The sequence below is a fragment of the Staurois parvus genome, unplaced genomic scaffold, assembly GCF_062004578.1.
Source record: "Staurois parvus isolate SC_StPar_1 unplaced genomic scaffold, SC_StPar_1.0 ptg000146l, whole genome shotgun sequence".
NCBI lineage: Eukaryota > Metazoa > Chordata > Amphibia > Anura > Ranidae > Staurois > Staurois parvus.
This window is the reverse complement of record NW_028317942.1, coordinates 699,024-720,550: the sequence shown is the minus strand read 5'-3', so window position 1 is coordinate 720,550 and position 21,527 is coordinate 699,024. Positions and strand designations below refer to the sequence as shown.

The 21,527-nt window shown below is 38.2% G+C and overlaps 1 protein-coding gene across 1 annotated transcript in view; it reads right to left on the bottom strand.

Moving 5' to 3' along the window:
* LOC149464866 (CUB and sushi domain-containing protein 1-like) overlaps nt 1-21,527 on the bottom strand; it is a 1,089,704-nt gene that overhangs the window by 372,585 nt on the left and 695,592 nt on the right. The window lies entirely within an intron of this gene.

Here is a 21,527-nt window from a genome sequence, read left to right as displayed (position 1 = left end):
TCCCAATACCAGTTCCTAAATCGTACCTTGATTGTTTCCAACGTGTGGTCAATAATTTTATTTAGAGCAATAGACAACTCTTTTTTACTTCTCTAATTTTATATAAATTGCAACGAGCGGGCCTAGACTTTCCCAAGTTTTGGCTCTATTTTTTATCCCCCTGTTTATCCCAAATTGCACAATGGTCTACCATTACCTCCACAGTCCCCTGGGTTCAGTTTGAGTCTCAATCAATATGTCCATTTTATCTCCCGGGCCTGTTATGGTCTATTTTACCACGTTCATTGTCACCCTATAATACTATCGTGTTTAAGACCTTGACATTGTGGTCTCAATATAAAACTAAATTGATGCTAGCCTCCTCTGCTCCTCTTTGGTCAACTTTTTTCGGGGATCCAAATTTTGCTATGGCCTATTGCTGTTTGCATGCCTTTCGATGGTGGTATACTCAAAACCCTTATTAGACTGGCAGGTTTTCAAATAGGGGGGACATTTATCTCTTTTGACCTCCTGCAGACCCAGTTTAATGTCCCAATCCATGAATATTATCGCTACATATAAATCCGTCATTTATTTCTTTGCATTTTGGCCTGACACCTTCCTCCCCACTTACCTATTTTGAACAAATCTGCCGTGACTCATCTAGGGGTAGGGGCCTGATCTCAGACTTATATTGCTTATTCCTGGTGGCCTACTATGCCTCCGCACCCCCATATAAGCTAAAATGGGAACTTGATTGTAACACAATGTTTTTGGATGACAATTGGGACACCTTGATGGATAACATTCGTAGTCGCTCTCGATCGCTTTCTGTTTGAGAGACGGCCTTTAAGATTCTTACCTGTTGGTACTATACCCCATCCAGACTTCATGTTATGTTCCCTGGTGTTTAAGACCTCTGTTTTAGGGGTTGTGGTCTCTCTGAAACTCTTGTACACATGTTTTGGGATTCTCCTGGTCTATCCCTGATATGGAGTAAGATTTCAGATGTAGCATCTGCATTGGTAGATTCTCCCATTGTTCTATCGGTGCAGATGTGTTTTACTAGGTTCACCCATTCCAGGGGTTCTCACTGGTCTGCTGAGATTAATTCATACTATCTGTGTATCTACCCTATGGGTGATAGCTCTGCATTGGAAATCAACTGTGGTCCTTTGGCCTCTGTATTACAGAGAATTGATTTGGTTATGCTCATGGAACTTATACATTATACTTTCATGGATATGATGCTTTTATTTGACATTAAATGTGATAGTTGGATGTTACATTGTCATTTATTGCTGGACTGAATATTTGCGGATGTTATATTTGACTCTACTAATTGTATATTATGCTGTTGATATGCTATGTTGCAATGTCTTTTTCTTATGTGCTTGATTCTGGCTTCTTGATTGTCTTTACTTAATCTACATTTGTTTGTCTCTTTAGATCACTGCTAACTGTGACATAATTGGTAAATTGATGTTTATTTCTTTTCAATAAAGTTTGTAAACAAAAAAAAACAAAGTCAGTAGCTGCATTCTCATCAAGCACTTGTCAGGCAAAGGAGTAATGTCTGCTTTGAGAAAATATTCATGAGCTTTTGTCTGCTTAGCCCTCATATGATTGCCACAACAAAGTAAGCTGGATAGAAGGCCTTTTGCTTTGGCATCCACATCACTTCTCTTTAGATCAAAAGTTGTATTTGGATTCAGCAGAATATCTTTATTATTGATGCAGAGCCTTAGCAAGATAATTCCATGGGTATACATGGCTCTGGCAGCACAAAAGATGCTGCCCTGCCTTTAACCGCTTCCACGCCGCCCTATAGCAGAAATACTGCTACAGGGTGGCACGAGTGCACAAAATCACACACATATATATATATATATATATATATATATATATATATACACATATACACACACGTGATTTTGCAGTTCTGGGTAGGGGGCACACGCGCTGCCATTTGCGGCCGTCAATCACCAGGTCCTGACCGGTAATGTCTTGCCGGCACCCGTTGATCAGAGCAGAGCCATTAAAAGCAGTGTGCTTACAGTGAAACACAGCACACTTAGTAAAACAGCACATAGCACACAGTTAACCCTTTGATCACCCCACATGTTAACCCCTTCCTGCCCAGTGTCATTAGTACAGTGTCAGTCCATTTTATTAGCACTGATCACTGTATTAGCACACTGAGGGGAACTGACTTGGTATCACTGACATCCCCAGTGTCAGAATGCCCGCCTCAGTCCCGCTACAAGTCGCTGATTGCCGCCATTACTAGTAAAAAGCAAAGACATGTAGCAGAATACATTTTGGCCTAATTTATGATAAAATTAGATGTTTTATATTTTTTTACTGGATATGTTTTATATTGTTTTTTTTTTTCAAAATTGTGTTTTTTGTTTATAGCACAAAAAATAAAAACCACACAGGTGATCAAATACCACTAAAAGAAAGCTCTATTTGTGGGGAAAAAAATGACATACATTTCATTTGGATGCAGTGTTGCATGACTGTGCAATTGTCAGTTAAAGTAACGCAGTGTGTATCGCAAAAAATGGCCTGGTCAGGAAGGGGGGTAAATCTTCTGCAGGGCAAGTGGTTCAGGAGATATGATCACTTGTAAGCACATCAATTCAGTTAAATAGTAGTGATGGATGGCAAAATGGCTGGGTTTTCACTATCACAGCTCAGGTTGCCCTTTTAATTTTGTTTCAGAGTCCCTGTTTGGCCAGTAAATCAAGCTCACTGTTTAGCTTCTCAGAACACCACCTGTTGCTTGAGCATTAGTTTAATTTCCTAGCTCCAGGCTACAGTCCATGGTATTTCCTGTATTCCTGTTTCTCTGTTTACTGACTTCAGCGTATATCTAACTTAGCTTGTTCACTACCCAGGCTTTTTGCCTACTTCTGTTGTTCACATTACCTGTCAGCAGTGTATCATGCTCTGTTTCTTTTCCTGGTCAGCTGCTATCAGTACAGGTGTGGCTAAGGACCACAATGAGGTGTACCCACCAATAAAATCCAAGGGGGGCTTTGGTGTGTGTGCTTATACGCCTTTACAGGCAGTCCCCGAGTTAAGTACATTCGGCTTACGTAATACTCATACTTACGTACACTTCCCTCGGGACCGGAAGTCAAGCTGTCAGCATTCTTGTGCAGCAAGCTGATAAGAGACTAGCTGATAAGAGACATCAGAGAGACATAAGAGACAGAGACATCCATTGCTCGTTACTTGTGGGGCTAGCAGTGTCTGCCCACTATCTCCAAAGTGATTTAAGACTGTCTGTCTGCACCTCCGGGGAGAGGAAAGGAGAGGCTGTCAGGCTGCTCACTGAAGTGATCCTCCGTCTGTGCAGGGGGGAGGGGGCAGCGTGTGCTGTGTAAAGGAGAGCAGAGTTCTCTCATACAGTACATTACAGTACAGTGTATTTTTACCCTGCAATAATGCCTCCAAAGCAAAAAGCTGATGCAAGTGCTGGCACAGCAAAGAAAAGAAAAACAATCTCCTTGGAAGATAAAGTAGAAATAATAAAGAGATCAGAGAGTGGTGAAAAATCATCATCCATTTGCAAAGCATATGGTTATGCTCCGTCAACAATTTCAACAATTTTAAAAGATAAGAGTAGAATAATGGAGCATGTAAAATGTAAAACATAAAAGTTAAATATGTTAAGGCAAACATGTGTCCAAGCTGCAGTTCTTATGCAAAACACCAGTTTAGAGCCTCTTGAGGTTTTACTGCTTTCTGTAACCTTATTACAAAAACGTAATCTAATATCCTGTCGTTTGGTTAGTAGTTAGTGCTTATAAAAGTGCCTGATTCAACTTATGAACAAATTCGACTTATGAACAAACCTACAGTCCCTATCTTGTACGTAACCCGGGGACTGCCTGTACTTTTAAGTGTCACACACTCTCCAATGCAAAGATATCACAGAGTGTCTACTATTAATTTTTTTGCTAGAAAAATTTGGTTCTATAACTCATCAGAGAATTCTCGCTTTGTTCTCACAGACAAGGTGGTAATCCTTATACTGTAGCCAATGCCATTACCTCTGCTAGTATACCATCATTTTTGTTTTTTGCTGCCAGGCAAAAGAACTATGGATGGCTTCATTGAATTCATGTGACTCTTTCATGTTGATGCTCTCTAGCGGTTTCCACCTTAGCTGACCTTTTAATGTTTTAATTATCTTCTTGACAAGCTGTCTTTAGATCATACAGTACATATTTTGATTTTTATTGATTAACTGTACACCATTCTTTTTTAGTTCAATACTGAATAATTGTTTTGAATTGATATATTCCATAGAACAAATCACTTTATGAATCTGCTTTACAACTCTGTTGCATGTGTCAGTTATTATGTCCTGTTCTCTTTCATTGGGTTCTTTGAATAAGACTTCCACCTAGTTTACATTGTCATTCCTATTTGTTTCATCTTGGCCGGGGAAAAGCCTCTTACTTCAGGCCAGCTTATCCATTTTTCTTTTTACTGAGGTGATTTCCTAAATATAGTGGCAGCTATGGCAATGGAAGTCATAACTAAGTAGTATATACAAAACAAAATGGTGTAGATCTATTCCAGAGATGCTAGGACTTCATATACATATTAAAATAAAAATAAACAGTGTAAATCAATACTGATTAATTCAGTGAAAATATTACCCACATATGTATGATGTTTATAAATTACAAAAAAAACAAAAAGACAAAAGAAAGAAACAAAGCCACGGACTGACCAAGAAAAATGATCAGTATATAGAAGTGTACAAAGGAAATGTGAAGAAACCTCCCATAATGCTATAAAGTAATGTGCTCCCAGATGTCTGAAAATTACATCTAATAATGTTTAATATAGACTGGTGAAATTAAATGACAAGAATCACTCTGGAAAAGTGCTGACCGAAGGAATAGATCAGTAATGGAATCACAATGAATGGTGAATAATAAATAGCCATCCTAATGCTGAAGGCTAAAATGTGATAAACAGTGTGCTCCCAGATGGCCACAAAATGGCATCCACATAAGTGACCATAATTCCTTAAATGCACAAATGTGCGTGCAATGACACTATCCATGGGACCAAAAAGGTCCTAAATGATCCCCATAAATAAAGTGAAATAAATGTGACACTTATAACAGAAAGTGACCTTCATAAACAAAAAAACTCCTAGAACAAGACGTGCCCCTTTTAAACACCTCCAATATGATCAATCCCATGCATGGGAGAAGCCCAGCATAATATAAGCACCTTGTGTCTAAAGTGTGAAAAAGAACCACCAATCTCCAAAAATAAAATAACAATCGTGGCAATGACCACACAAAAAGTCCACGTAAAGAATAAGTCCTATTGTTGTGAAACAAATGCAGATAACTTCAGATGCAGGTGGTCTCGGGAAATGAATCTGTCACCAGCTGGATTGCCCCTCACCTCAACACATAGACCCATAGATATATAACTACCTAGAAAGTACTCAGAAATATGATATATATAAAAAAAATATATATAAAAGAATATACCGCATATTAAAACCCTGCCATAAGTACCATATTAATGAACACCTATCCATATTCTAATTTGACCACAAGATGGTGCTCTTATAATCCTATCTCATGCTGGAAAAAAACAAAATGGAATAATAGGTTTTTAAGGCAGTACAATTCATCATGACCATTAGTTAGGTAGTATAGGCTGGCTGGTCCTAGTTTTTCCAATTTTTATAGGTATTCAGGTTTTGTAGCCACCTCTTTTTACCAATCATCTCTGGACTGAAAAAATACAAAAAATAAGTGAGGCAATATACCTCCCATTCATGTACTTCCAGCAGACATGATATGAGGTTATTCCATGGGTATATATATAGGAGTATCAGATTTTATCTATTTGTAGTATTCATTATTCGCTGATGTCATGCATTTTATTATAAGAAATCCAATATTTTAAACATATACTGGTAAAAATCACTGATAAAACAATGCAGGTTAAAATCAATGTTAAGGCCTTTCGGGGCCTGAGTTTGCATTGCAAATATCCATTTTGATTCAGCTTGACTTAGGGTTAGAACTTTGTTGCTGCCCCTCCAATGTTTTTTATATTTTTCTATTCACAAAAAAACACACATGATGGATCTTTATTGTGGCATATTGCAAAATGTTTGCATACGCTGTGTTTGGGATATCCTTTTTTGATATTTTGCCATAAAAAGAAAAGGAGAAGAAGGAGGAGGAGAAGGAGACTGCACATGTAGATCGTATGCCCCTTGCTTTAGGCCTGCCTGTTCCTATTTCAAAATAAATGTACTGGTCGCTATGGCAATAGGGGAATACTATATACTGTATATGATACTTAAGGAATAATACATGGTACTGTAAAGGAAATTTGTAAATTCTGTATAAATTGTATTCTATTTTGTATGCTTTGCCTATATTGTATACTGCACTCCTTGTGCACACTGAATTAATAATGTTTTCATTATGTTTGCATTCCTTCAAGTCCTGATTAGAAATTAGCCTGCCTATGTAACGCCCCTTGTTACCATAAAAGTACAATTGTAATATTAATGTGATACCTATGTAATCATGTGTATAAAAAACTTCAAATGTGCAAAATAAACAGAACAATGATTTTGAAAAATGCTGAGTGTATCTTTTTGTGTCTGTTCCCTACTGCAGTAGTTATTAATTTGGAGCCACTAATCAATATGTTTATAGGAGTTGCCTATCTCTAAGATTTTTAGTATTAATGTCCAGAACAGTACCTTGATGCATATAATTTTATGATACAACTATGTGCTGACATGCTACAAACAAGTGCTAGTTGTAACTTCTTCCTGCACCCCGCGCACAAAATAAATAAATGATATATACAGTATATATATATATATACACACACACTATATATACAGTATACACTATATTGCCAAAGGTTTGCCACCTGTACATTAAAAGTAACAATTTCTAGATCCAAAAATTGTACTCTGTCACGGTTCCAACTCTCCAATAATTTGATATCATATACATTCTGGCCCATCTGGGTTAAAAATAAGCATACCTCTTCCTCCGTTCCTTTCCTAGATGAATTTGATATAATCTATAAGCCTACGGTAGAACTTTAACTGTGGGCAGGGTTTAGAAAACATTTCTTCTTCCACCCATTTATTTAGAAAAATATTTGTCACACTGGGGGCATATCTAGGCCCCATGGCAATGTCTTTAATTTGGTTAAAGAACTCCCCTTGGTACCAGAAGTAATTATTGGGCATTGTCATATCTATCCAAAAGAAATTGGATTTAGGATTGTTTTAAATCAGTTAGTCCCTCCATTGCCCATTTCCCTGCCTCTAGTGCGTATCTTTGTTTAATGTTTGTGTACAGCAATTCTACATCCACTGTGTCAGGAAGATGCTTGCCATAATGCAGCTGAAGCCTCTGGGCTTACACAATGGTGCAGGCGCAGATGTGCGAGGGCCCATTCTGCTGTGCATAGTTGTGGGCATTTGCACTCGACCGTGTGCACATGCGGCTGCCCATTACTAGTGTTGGCACCAATCAGACTATTTAAATCCAGCAGCACTTTAAGCCTGTGTTGTCTGATCTGCAGCTCCCCCTCCTGTATTCCTGTGCCTGTTCCTGTGAGTGATACCTGTGACTGACCCCGGCTTGCTTCTTCTTGCCTTCTGTCTATGCCTGATCTATTCCTACTATCACTGACCTTGGCTTGTGACCCGACCATTCTTCTGCCTGCTGTTTATGACCGATCCGCATATCTATTACTGACCCGGCCTGTATGACCCCGCATACAGCATGCTACACTGCTCTGCAAACAACCTGTCCTGCTGTGATGTCTGCTCTGCTACCAGCCTGCTCTGCCATCAGCCAGTCCAGCAGTGACGTCTGACTGGTACCAGCCAGCTCCACTGCCTGCCTGCTCTGCTACCAGCCTGTCCTGCTGTGATGTCTGCCTGCTACCAGCCTGCTCTTCAGTGGTCGTCGAGCCGGAGCTGTACGAGAGGCCTTCCTCTGCCGTCAGGCTCACAAGCAAGATACGTGACACACTAAAACAAGAAAAATGGAACTCTTAACAGATACTTCTTCTAACAGGGGTATAATATCTCGGCTATCGTTAATAAATGCTTTCCCACTAGATGCCAATGGTTGCAGAAAAATATTGAGATATAGGTAACAATATAGGGAATTAATCCCACTAATAATTGGTCGTCCCAGTGGGCTTTCTATATTTTTGTGTGAAATGCATGCTTGAGCTGCATGCGCAATTTCTGGTTCCCCTGAAATCACTTCCGGTGGGTGGAATGCATACTGACTGTGTGAAGAGCGGCGGTGTGGAAAGAGGGATCCCCCTAGTGAGCTGTTTGGGTTGGTGCTCCCTATAGCACCAACTATATGTGAGTGAATTCGATTTTTCTTTTAATACTTTTAATAATAACTTGCTGCACTATAAATATTTTTCTGGGCTCTTTGGAGAAATTTGCTAAAGATGGAGGCGGTGGTATAGTGTTATTTGAACAGAAATAGCCTGAAGGATTCTGCATGACTAGGCATCATACCGAATGCACAGGATTTGTGCTTATATGCCTACTGGCTACTTTGTTGGCTGAGTGGATCTGGTGAGTTACCATTTTGGCTGTACACATGGTGGAACACAATCAGATTTGCAAGATTTGGTTACTATTGGTACAGTCACATCAAATTGGCATTTGGGACTTTCCTTCACTGCACTATTATTTTGATTTTATGATATGGTTTGATAATATGGTATTGACTAAATTTTGCACAGGTGTTCTATGGGATAATTTTAATATTATCTGAAATTTCACTTTATAGATTGGCTAGCGCCTACTTTTATTTACTTGATTTATATTAAGTGCATTTGCACTTAAAGGGGCAGCTGCCTAGAGATATAATTGATTTTGAGATATAATTCACTATTTGATTTGGTGCTGACACACACACACACACACACACACACACACACACACACACAAAATATTATACATACACTCACTGGCCACTTTATTAGGTACACCTGTTCAATTGCTTGCTAATACGAATAGCTAATTAGCCAATCATGTGGCATGCATTTAGGCATCTAGAAGTGGTGAAGACGACTTGTTTAAGTTAAAATCAAGCATCAGAATGGGGAAGAAAGGGGATTTAATTGACTATGAACGTGGCATGGTTGTTGGTGCCAGACAGGCTGGTCTGAGAATTTCAACAACAGTTGATCTACTGGAATTTTCATGCACAACCATCTCTAGGGAAATCAAGACTCATTAGACCAAGCAACGTTTTTCCAATCTTCTATTGTCCAATTTTGGTGAGCCTGCGTGAATTGTAGCTTCCATTACCTGTTCATAGCTGACAGGAATGGCACCCGGTGTTGGCTTCTGCTGCTGTAGCCCATCTGCTTCAAGGTTCGACGTGTTGTGCATTGTGCATACCTTGGTTGCAAAGAGTGGTTATTTGAATTACTGTTGCCTTTCTATCATCTCAAACCAGTCTGGCCATTCTCCTCTGTTCTCTGAAATCAACAAGGCATTTTCATCCACACAACTGCCGTTCATTGGATATTTTCTTTTTTTGGAACATTCTCTGTAAACTCTAGGGATGGTTGTGCATGAAAATTCCAGTTTTTGAAATACTTGGACCAGCCCATCTGGCACCAACAACCATGCCACATTCAAAGTCACTTTTCTTCCCCATTCTTACGCTTGGTTTGAACTTCAACAAGTCGTCTTCACCAAATCTAAATGTCAAAATGAATTGAGTTGCTGCCATGTGATTTTCTGATTAGCAATTTGTGTTATCAAGCAATTGAACAGGTGTACCTAATAAAGTGGCTGGTGGGTGTACATTAAGGTTAAGCACAGCAACTCTATAGACATGTTTTTAATGTGCAGCTATGCCTTTAGTGCAGGGGATCCTTGTGTAACCAGGAAATGAGACAAAGAGGTTTTCATAGATCATTGTTCATGAGAAGTGTATTGTTCTGTAATACCACATCCTGCTTAAAAGCATCTCTCAAGTATGTATGGTGTTTTCCCATGTCACCCTCAAAGTCACATTAAAAGGAACTTGCCGTTCCATATTTTTATTTATTTATATTTTTTTTCATTTATACATGCCCCCAGGGCTGTTTATCTCCTATAGAATTCAGTGGGAACAAGTTTTAAGATTCCAATTTTAAGGCTTCACATTGGGTTTATCGAACATCCCATGAACCAGACCGTTTTGCTCATAGTTAGATATTGCATTCAGATTTTTTTTTTTTTGTAATCAGGTAAAGTTTATTGAAGATGCTACGAAATTCTCCAGAGCAATTTAACAGGCATTAAACAGAGTACTTTAACATTACAGTCACAGTAGACCAAAGAAATCACTAAATAAGGTGTGCTATAATGACAACAATAGCACAGATACTTATCTCTGGATTTGTAACTAAAAGATTAAGCACTTTATAAATGTCTGCCCATCACAAGATCAGTCCCATACTTTGTAAAAATTCCCAAGGCACCCCTTCTTCTGGAAAATAACATGCTCAAGGTGTACAGTTGGGCCCATATAGACAATAAAGAGTAAATAACAATCACTCTTAAGCAGTGCTCTACCACCCAGTGAATACGTGTCTGGTATATGGTATCAGCACACTATCCATAGAGGTTGTAGGGTATTGCTTAACCTTCTAAGTGCAGAGTACCTTTGGCGTTATTCTTATTTTAAAGAGCCCATACGGTATGTTAGATCCACTCCATATGTGTTGTAGGATGCTCCAACTTCCAGTGCTGTAAAAAAAAGGTTCCTAGATTGAAACAGGGCACTTGAAATTGCTGCTTTGGAGTGGTCTGATAATTGGTACCTATTTCCCAGATTCCAAGCAGGTGCAATTTAGGATCAATTGTAACATCTGATTGAAAGATTGAACTGATAGTAGTTAAAATAGTGGTTCAGTACCTATGAAGTCTGGGGCAGCACCAGAGCATATGTATGAGGATCCTCAGTCTGTACTGCACCTACTACATAAAAGAGTATCCAGGAGACCCATTGTATGCAACTTTGAAGGGGTAAATGCACCATATTTAGGGAAGATATACAGACTCCAGGGTACTTTCTTATTGACCCTCATCAAACACATCTCTCTCCCACAGATCTATCAGTTTTCTGGGGTAATCCTCCAGATATGAAGTAGGGAGCATGCTATGGCAACAGGACATGAAACCCTTAGTGGTGATAGCAATTTGTATGAAATTAAAGATGGGGTGGGGGAAAGGGTCCTCTCAGAAGAGGGTTACTGTGCAGCCACCTCGTGTTTAAGTTGTAAGTAATAAAAATTCATTGTAGTTGGAAGGCGGAACCTAGATTGGAGTTCCTAAAGGATATCAGAGCTTCAACTTTAAACATTTGGTGGCAAATGGGTAATGCCCCAGGACTACCACTTGGTGGCAATACTGAGAATTTCTACAAGACAAAACTAGGTGAAATAATTTGAAAAGAGAATCATCATGCTGGAAATTTACAATTGTCTGATTGCAATTTTCAACAAAAAAACACACTTGTAAATGAAAACTGACCAATGAACTAATAATTTCCCTCTGCAGATGATCATCAGTAAAGCAGGTTAATAATAAACCTGATTTCAGCTTGATGAGTGGGGCTAGAAAAACAATGGAATCTGATTGACTGAATGAAAAATTCAGTTCAAACAAAAAATGATATGGTACCTAGGCAATGAAACACTCTCCATGACTCTGGAAACAAAAACTTTGCCCTTTGTGTCTGCATTAAATTTTGAAATCTTGATTTACATGGTCAGTAATTGGAATGAGAAGGAGGAGACATAAAATTATACTACAGATGAATAGAATAGATTACAGCCACATACTTAAAAAAAAATAGCAATTTGTCCAAACATAGGGTCACACTGTCTCTCTTTCCAGGGTGTTAGATGTGGGGGCATTGATAACATCTATTTATGTATTTATTACAAGTACAGGCAGTCCCCGGGTTACGTACAAGATAGGGACTGTAGGTTTGTTCATAAGTCGAATTTGTTCATAAGTTGAATCAGGCACTTTTATAAGCACTAACTACTAACCAAACGACAGGATATTAGATTACGTTTTTGTAATAAGGTTACAGAAAGCAGTAAAACCTCAAGAGGCTCTAAACTGGTGTTTTGCATAAGAACTGCAGCTTGGACACATGTTTGCCTTAACATATTTAACTTTTATGTGCATGTAAATGTTTTATTGCATTATTGCAGGGTAAAAATACACTGTACTGTAATGTACTGTATGAGAGAACTCTGCTCTCCTTTACACAGCACACGCTGCCCCCTCCCCCCTGCACAGACGGAGGATCACTTCAGTGAGCAGCCTGACAGCCTCTCCTTTCCTCTCCCCGGAGGTGCAGACAGACAGTCTTAAATCACTTTGGAGATAGTGGGCAGACACTGCTAGCCCCACAAGTAACGAGCAATGGATGTCTCTGTCTCTTATGTCTCTCTGATGTCTCTTATCAGCTAGTCTCTTATCAGCTTGCTGCACAAGAATGCTGACAGCTTGACTTCCGGTCCCGAGGGAAGTGTACGTAAGTATGAGTATTACATAAGCCGAATGTACTTAACTCGGGGACTGCCTGTATAGCACCAACAATTTACTCAGAACTTTACATATTATACATTTACATCAGCCCTGTCCCCAGGAAGCTTATAATTTAAGGTCCCTGCCTCACATGCATACATACACATAATAAGCCAATTAACTTACCAGCATGTCTTCTGAGTATGGGAAGAAACTATATTACTCCAAGGAAACCCACACAAGCACAAGAAGAGCATATTGGGATTTACTGTGAATCATGTTTTTCACGTTACGGGTCTGCTAGACCATATAATTCTATAGGTAATGTTTATGTAAAATGAACGTTTTTGTAGGATATGCATTTATAATAGTTTTTTTTAACATCAAACATTATATTGTATGCATTACTTTTGAGACCCTGGTTATTAGTGGTACATTAGCTTAACTAATCATCTATTATTGTTTCTTTTGGTGATGTAGCAAACATAAAAAGAAAAGGAAAGACTTGTTTATTAAATACAATTTACCTCATATGCAAGAAAAAATTTAGGGGAATTCAAAATGGGTGTTGTAGACACCCTTTAGAAATCTAGCTGTGCGCAGTACTGAAAGTGTCTGCGCTTGTACCCAATTCATGTACCTGTCAAAGACAGGTACATCAATTTTTATGTGTCTGCAGTGGGGAAAGAGTGTGCATGGACCAGATACTGCTCCACCCAGAGACATTTCTGCTGTTTACAGAGTTTTGACTTGAAAGAAGAAATCCTGGCTAAAGCAAGACAGAATTAATTACCTTTAATGGTGATACCATAGCATTTTTCCAGAATTTGTCACTGATTACCCTCAAAAATAGAAAGGCACTATGCCCCCTATTGGAAATACTTTGTGATAAAGGTCTTTCCTACATGTATAATGGCAAGCAACTAATGTTACGCATTTCTGATGATTTGCTCGAATTTTGTGACTCTCTCCAAATACAAATGCTGGAACTCCCTGAGTGGTATCAGGAGTTTGGCTTCCAGCACAAGTGTGCAGTCTACTGTATTCCACTCTCTCTACATATGACAATCGCCCATCCAAGAAATGAAGAGGCGGAAGCTATACTCCGTCCAGGAATGGAACCCCCATGTCTTGCAATTAGGCCTATAGGGCAGACATGAATACCTTATTTGGTGAACTTGTTTACAATATGGTGAGACCTCCTAGATGGGTTATTTCAACCAGGCCTTTGCAATGTTTGTGTTCTTTATTTGGCCTGCACTTTTTACATTACCTAATATCTAAACGTCATGTTGATACAATAGCAGATAAGTACTTTCTTTGGACTTTGTAAGAACGTTACTATTGTGGAAACTTAGCTATGGCTTACAAGTTACTTTCTTTTTGGATAACCAAATACTAAGCATTCCCACTCTGGAAAGCCGGAGTACAACAGAACTTGCCAATTGATGTTCTCTGCATGTATCAATATGTTTACCATTGTCAATTGTTTGGACATGAGCAGATGACACTTTGGTAAAGTGTGTAGCCTTAAGCCCCCACACATGGGTTAAGATATCATAAAAGGTTATGTCTATTTTCAGAGAAATGTGATGTTTTTGGGCTTTCAAGTCATATCCTATGCTATTTTACTTTATAACGTTCTAGGCTCATACATGCCATGGCTCTTTTGACAGTGCCCAATACCCAGCTGTTCATACTTTTGATTCAGTTCTTGCTGTGATCTGGGGAATGGTACTTTATTTACAATCATAATGATATTTTGTTAAGTTCAGTGTACTGTTAGGTGGGGTACGGCTTTAATATACAGACTTGGTGGTTAGGGAGACTCATTGGAATATTCATGATGTTCTTTAATGAAGCTAAGGACCCTTTAGTCTATGACTTTATCTGCTAGTATATTTAGTTTAGAGTGCTCATATACTACCAACCGTCCCACAATCCCTTACAGGTAGTGTATTTTGCCTAACATTGGTTTCTAATTTCTTCTCGTGTTGACTTGTTGACTACATTTTGAACCTTTTAGGTACTTGATTATCTGGAGGTATTATACCCAGTATTTGTACCTTAAGCCAATTTTTATCCTTTATCCTTCTATCCTTTAAAGTGTTACTAAACCCACAACAGTAAAATCAGTCTGTATATGTAGTAAAGCATGCTTGTTATACTCACTGTGGAACCTGAGGGCTTAATCCTCTTCATTGTGTAAAAATGCTTTTTGATTCTGTTTTCTATGATCCTCCCCTTGTTATCTCCTGATAAGACATATCGTGTGGAGATACTCAGCACATGCTGTTTGGTGTATATTGCTAGAGAGGTTTTTTTTGTTTTTGTTTTTTTTCTTGGGAGAGTGCATGTGATCAGCACAGGGCCAATCAGCACTGTCCAGACAGAGGTCAGTGGTTTTGCATCCTCCTAGAGCAGAAAAAAAACTCCTCCTACAAGCTCCTACAAGCAAGCTAACTGCTGATGAGAAAAGGTATTTAGCAGCTTATGTTTACTAAAATAATTGCATTTGTTCTGTGTACTGAGAGAGACCAGATATAGTGAATGCAGGGTCCTGGGTTTAGTAACACTTTAAGACTTTTTATCTGAAATTTAGAAATACCCTAGACATAGTATATACGTCTTTAGGGAAACAGCCTATGGTAATATCACATAATATAAAGGTCTTAAATATTCACTTTTGAGAGAACTTAAAAAGACAAGTCCTTTATTCATTTTCCTTCGGGAAACACATTCTAAAGCACAAAAGATTTCCAGACTTATGAATACATTTTTTACAACAGCCTATCATGTACCTAGTCCAATTTCGAAATCTGAAGGGGTTTCTATTTTAGTGAGTAGAGAAGGCCCTTTTATTATGCTACAACAATTGGTAGACCAAGAGGGGAAAATCTTGTTTCTTAAAGGTACCTACACTGGTAAGCTTGTAACCTTAGACAATGTCTATTTCCTGAACACCTCGCACATTTCCTTTTGCAGCCAAATTGTCCAGGAGCTCAAAGGGTCTGCTTCAAGTTGTCTGATATTAAGGGGGGATTTTAACATTTCCTTGAATCCATTACATCCTCTGGGAAATCCTGTGTGACCTACGAATTCATCAAAAGAGTAAAGCTCTTACTTCAGTCTTTATCTTTAGTCGATTCCTGGTGCACAATGTTCCCATCTGGTAAAGAGTACACTTTTTACTGAATACTCCACAATAGACATTTTTAAATTGATTACATTTTCATCTCACAAAAGGACTTATCCTCTCCTAGAAAGCAAATATCATCATACAATCATCATGCCCCATCTCAGTAACTTTGGAAATCTCACTACAACAATCTAAAGTTTTGAACGGTAGATTAAATGCTTCCTTGCTGACAGACACAGTTTCTCAACAACATATTGCTGATCAGATCAGTAACTATTTTGCACTTAACATGAGTGGCAAATCCACAAATTTGGTCATGTGGGAATCCCACAAATGTGTAATCAAATGCGAGCTTATAAAACTAGGGGTCAAACGGAAAAGGAACGCGGCAGGGAAATTTCTGCTCTTGCCCTTAAAATAATGCATCTAGAATCATCTAGTAGGTACGATCTGGCTTTTAGATCTTCTAATGAGCTTTTGGAGACCTGGAAGTTGCTACAAAAAAGTGTTCTCTTTTTTAAAAAGAGAATTTACTGCAAACATGGGGACAAGAGCAATACATTTTTAGCCAGGGCCTTAAAAAAACCCACTATGACAAATGATATTGTTTAAATCAGAAAAAAAGAGGGTAAACGTGATCCTGCTGCAGACAAAATTGCCGCACAGTTGCATGACATCTACTTTAGGCTATATAACTTACCCCACCAACATAAACCACGGGGTTTACAGGGAGACAGACAACAAATCATTGAAACTTACCTATTGCAAAGTAACCTACTTACCTTAAATAAAATGAATATATCCAAATTGGAAAAACTCTTAGAAGAAGATGAACTCCCCCTAGCTATTAAAGACCTTAAATCTGGCAAAAGTCCAGGTCCAGATGGGTTTTCCTCCCAATATTATAAAAAAGCCTCTTGGTTGCACTAAACTCCCTTACCAAGCCACAGAATATCCAAGATTCATTTTTATTGGCCCACATAACCGTTCTCCCTAAACCGGGCAAGGGCCAGACTGAATGTGCTCATTACAGACCCATATTGTTGCTCAGTCAGTCCTGAGCAATTGCGTTTTATGCCTGGTAGAGAGGCCAGGTATAATGTTATCAAGGCCTTAAACATAATTCATTCTGCAAAGCTGCACAAGATCGAGAGCCTTCTCCTGTCTACAGATGTGGAGAATACAATGGCATGGGACTTTATGCTGACAACTTGCAGACATATAGGGCTAAAATAAAAAATGCTTTCTTTATATAATGGTCCTAGTGCAAGTGCTAGTCAAGGTAAATGGCATGCTTTCTGAAGTGGTGATCATTAACAATGGCACTAGACAAGGGTGTCCTTTTGTCACCACTTTTATTTATCCTGACTTTGGAATCCTAAAATTATATTCTCGGCCATGAATCCTAAAGCTCTTGAAGGAGACATCTGAGTTGATCATTCTAATAATCAGCATATGCAGATGATTTACTGTGTTTCAATACCTAACCTAATATAGGCTTTAACTACATATGGCTACCTTTCCTACTTAAAAATCAAGGCTTGAGAGACCTGCTTAAAAGGGCAATTTTGCTGTATCGATGTTGAGAACTTGTAGGGTAAAGTTAGGTTTAAAGCTTCCAATTTTTTATAATTGAAGTGCTTAGGCATATGGTTGACACCTGAGTGGTATACCCTCTTCATCCATAATTTTATTCCCTTACGTAAAACTATAGAACAAGATATTAAATCCTGGAATTTATTTTTTCTCCTGGTTTGGCAGAACAGCGATAAGAATGTCCAAACTTAAGAAAATATTGTATATAATGCATGCCCTACCCATCAGAATCCCACACAGTTTTTTCAAATGTCTATTATTATTATTACAGGTACTTATATAGCGCCATCAATTTAAGTAGCACTTTACATATATATTGTACATTTCCATCAGTCCCTAATCCTCAAGGGGCGTACAATCTAAAGTCCCTAACTTACATTCATACATACACATACTAGGGCCAATTTAGACAGGATCCAATTAAACTACCAGCATGTCTTTGGAGTGTGGAAGGAAACCGGAGTACCCGGAGGAAACCTACACAGGCACAGGGAGAACATGCAAACTCCAGGTAGGTGGTGCCGTGGTCGGGATTCGAACCAACGACCGTAGTACTGCCAGGTGGAAGTGCTGCCTAGACAATGCCTACATCTTTACAAATTCAGTTCTCATGGGCTCATAAAAAACGTACAATAGGGTTCCATATGATTGCAAAACCTAAGGAACAAGACAGAATGGGTTTATTAGACTATTAGTATGCAATGCACCTAGCCAGAGTGATAGATTGGTGCTGTACTGCTGGATTCAAGGACTGGCTTAATCTAGAATCTGAATCTGACCCCATAGGTTTGCACCTTGGATACCCTGGCCAACCTTCCCATTCATATGAAAAACAACCCTTTGATAGGTGCTTCCTCAGAGGCCCTCCACCAAGTCTATTTGAAATGGGATTTTTCTTCAGTACCGGGCCCCTTAACTCCTTTAGCACACAATCCAGACTTCATTCCCGGGATTGATAATCACTTGCTCTTCTCACTGAAGTGGGATAAATCTATCTTAGCTACCCTTTGCATACATGCTGGTGATGTGAAGACTTGTGCCTTACTGAAGGAAGATTGTAATGTGCCCTACCTACCTTTTTTGTCTTATTTACAACTATGCAGCTATCTGACTATCCACAAAAGGAAGAAGTGTTTAACTAAGCCACTGAACTATATTTTAAACTTTTTTTTTATGTGGTAAAACTGTTCAAAGAGCTACCTCCTTGTCTTAAACGTGGCTGAAACAAACAAAAACTATTGTACCTGATACATTTAGGAGTCTCTGGGAATCAGCACTACAAACTGAAATCTCTGACAAACAGTGGAAGTGGGCCTGTATTATGTCGCACAAATGCTCAATAAGTGCTGCACTCAGGAAAAATCATATAAATTGCTAACTCATTGGTATGCCACACTGGCTAAAATCAAGAGTTGGTTTCCACAATCCTCTGATTTATGCTGGATATGTGGGTGAGCCAAGAGAACCTTAATCCACATATAGTGGCATTGCCCCAAATTGCTCCCTTTTTGAAATCTAGTACACCAACTAGTTGTTCAGATCACTGAAACTAAACTTGATTTAACACTAGCTTGTCGTCTCCTGCCTATCTAATATTTCTCATTTTTCAGATACAAACATTTCCTGACCAAACATCTACTCAAGGCTGACAAATCCCTCATCCTATTACATTGGAAGTCAACTTCCGTACCAGCTGTAAGGGACTGGATTTTTAGAGTAGACACCTTGTACAAAATAGAAGAAACGCTAGCAATTGCATCTGATAATATTTCTCACTTCCATAAAACATGCAACGCATGATTTACATGTTGATATACTTATTGATCACATATATTGATTTACCTATTCTGACACCTATACTAATTTAAAAGGCCATGGAACCTGATTTGGGATGTCCTTAATCTGTTGCTAACAGAACTGTGTTTACATTATCACCTCTGAGTAGGTTAAGGAAGAAAGATTTCTCTAGTAAGAATTCAGATAAATGGTAGTTGGTCTCCTTGCGGTGCATTAACATACATGATCTCTATATCCGGTATTCACATCATTCTTTGTTTTATTTTATTTTTTACATGATAAAGCAAATATAAAACTTTCTCAATGTAACAGGGTTTCTCAAAGATGAAGTACAATAAACAGGAGAGAAAGAATAAGTTTGTGATATGCTTTCTTTGAACAAACTCAGTGATGGTGAGTTTGTAAACGATATTGCTTTGTTGTTATGAAGACTCAAAATTTATTTTAGCTCCTTGAATGTATCCCTGTATAACTTAAAATATGCTTATGTTACTATACTTTATATGTAGCTTTGTTTATGCTACTTAATGCCATTGTTATATTCAAGCTTTAATAAACTTGTTTAATGTGAGACAATAAACTTTGATCTCTAAAGCATATCCCTCAAAGTAATTCTCAGTGTCATTAAGCATTACTCCAACATTGTATTTTACACTGTATTTTAAAAAATGTGGTTTGAAACTAGGATGATAACATTAATGATTTATTATGTCTTTGAATACAAAAGTAACAACTGGACTAAGCTCTGGAGCAGTTTCAGTGAGTGAATAGCGAACTATGGGATTAGCATCTGTAATATTTTTAATAGAAGAGCATTTGGAGCTGTGGACATTCAGTTTAAATGGACACACAATGGAACAGATGTATACTGTTTTAATTCCTCAAAGGATAAGTTCACCTTTTGGAACATGTTACACGTTCCACCCATTTTTAGGGTGAAATGTGTAACATGTTCCAGTTGCTTCAGCAGCAGTTTATGTTATGGGAATGTTTTTATGGGGCATATGTTTTTACAACAGGCTTCTAACATTGTGATATGTTGGGGGTCTGGATCACCATCCAGCGCGTGGTAAAAGCAAAACAGTAAAACAAAACCAGGTTCCTTCAACATAGAACAAACAAAACAGTTGAGAAATTTCTGTCATACGAAATCAAACTTTGTCTCACCCCCGGCAGGACTTATTTTCCCCACCTTCTCCATGTGTCCCTGGAGGGTTGCAAGAGCTCAGCAACATCTCAGCCAATAAACATTCCACAGCTCTCTCATAACTGTGTGCTGTTCCACACCACAGCTCATGGACACATGCTGTATGTTTCCTGACCTTTTCAACTATCTCTTGCAGGTGGGATAACCCTTTCAGGTCAAAAGTACCCATAGTCAGGGCTGGAGGCTCTTTTCCACCCAAGATCTCTCTGAGCCGCCAAATTCCAGATCCTATATCAGGAATTTACAACCCTAGAAAAGCTGCAAGTCAAGTTGGTTTTCCATCTTTGTGATGGATCACCCCAAAACTCCTCACCTTACATGAGTATACCAACTATACTTTGTTGTCCCCCCAATATATACACACACATACCTTTCAGGACCCATCACTGGCATCCTGTACAACATGTATAAATAAATTATTTATTTTGTATTACTCTTTCGACCCTGGCTGTTAGTGATATATGAGCTTAAGTAATAGTATGTAATAAACAACACTTTCTATATCTTTGTGTTCGCTACATCAACAAAAAACTACGGTATATCCACAGACTATTTACCTGAGTTTGCAATCACAAGAAAAACATTGTTTTTGTTTTTACCTGGAGTATCGGAGGAACATAGAAAAAAACACAAGAACAATCCAGGAAAATGTTTTAGAACATTGAAACTTATCCAGTATATAAAAAACTCTGCCAAACTGTCCATTGGGAAAACACTGTTCAATGCTTTTTGCATCCCTTTCTAGTACATTGATTTATTTAGTTGCAGTCTGTTGTAGTTTTCTATTTTGTCTGGTTGCTAATTGAAGTGTCAATAACCTTTTGCTAATTAACAATATTGTATTCCTTTTGGGCATGAGATACAAAAGAGTTTGGTGTAAACAAGCATTAATTCTTTTTAAATTCTTTTCATATTAAACTTGGAAACCCTGCATTTAATTTTAAATAGTCATAGTATACCTATCAAAAACTAGCCACCTGTGAGTAAACATCAGATACTACATTGCATATTTAATCAATATATATTATATATATATATATATATATATATATATATATATATAATATTTTGCAGTTGAAGGTGACCATGTCAATCACCAAATTGATTCACTTTCTCAAAAAACTGTATACCTGCTGGTACTATGCAACATCTGAGGTCAAGTATCTATTCTTTCTGCAGTCACTTATGACTTTGGTTTA